The sequence below is a fragment of the Ursus arctos genome, unplaced genomic scaffold (assembly GCF_023065955.2).
Source record: "Ursus arctos isolate Adak ecotype North America unplaced genomic scaffold, UrsArc2.0 scaffold_17, whole genome shotgun sequence".
Classification (NCBI taxonomy): Eukaryota; Metazoa; Chordata; class Mammalia; order Carnivora; family Ursidae; genus Ursus; species Ursus arctos.
The window spans coordinates 22,405,780-22,406,683 of record NW_026622841.1 but is presented as its reverse complement, the minus strand read 5'-3'; positions in this window follow the sequence as shown (position 1 = coordinate 22,406,683).

Below are 904 nucleotides of genomic sequence, written 5' to 3'. Positions count from 1 at the left end.
TGACTTTTCAAAGTCATCTAAAATATTTCATATTTCAGACTTTTTGGTCAGATCTGTACTATAGGAAATTAACAGCAACAGAGTCCTCATCTTTCTTTATATTGAATGTCAGGAAATACACAGAGAGGGTTTATAATTTGTGATAAAAATTAGAAATAGTCAAATGCAGCTTGCTTGTAACATTTTCTTCCACGTGATTGACCAGCAGATAGGTTTTTCTGTTTAGTTAACAAAGAGAAGAGGTTTATAACACAGTTTCTGGAAAAAAGGAATTTGAGATCCAAGTAATCTGCTTCATAATTTTCCTTTAATACAAACGAAGTGAATTCATTCTCCGATTTAATCGTTTCCACTCTCAGGTGACTTCTATCATTCTATTTGCACAGCATTTGCCAGAAGTTCATTTAAGCCATGTCTTAGTCTGAATCTAAAATTCCACAAAATAAATGGCCAGATAGGCCCTGGGCAAAATGACGAAGTAGGATTCTGTAGATCCTGAGTTCAGGCTCTTGACCTGCCACCCTGTTTCTATGCGTACCATCCTGAAAGCCCGTTGAAAGGGTGCAGAGGCCTTCAAGGTAGTGGTCCGTGTGATGGTAGCTATTCGTTCAACATGTGTTTTTGTCTGCCTTCCAGACACATGGTAGATTGCACTTCCTGGCTTCCTTGGAGTCTGGAGGGACCATGTGACCAGTTCTGGCCAATGAGTTATATTTGGATGTGTGTGTCTTGTCTTGTCCTTTTCTTTTTTCTTTTCTTTTCTTTTCTTTTCTTTTCTTTTCTTTTCTTTTCTTTTCTTTTCTTTTCTTTTCTTTCTTCCTAAGATTTTATTTATTTATTTGACAGAGAGAGAGTGAGAGCACAAACTGGGAGATGGAGAGGGAGAAGCAGGGTCCCTGCTGAA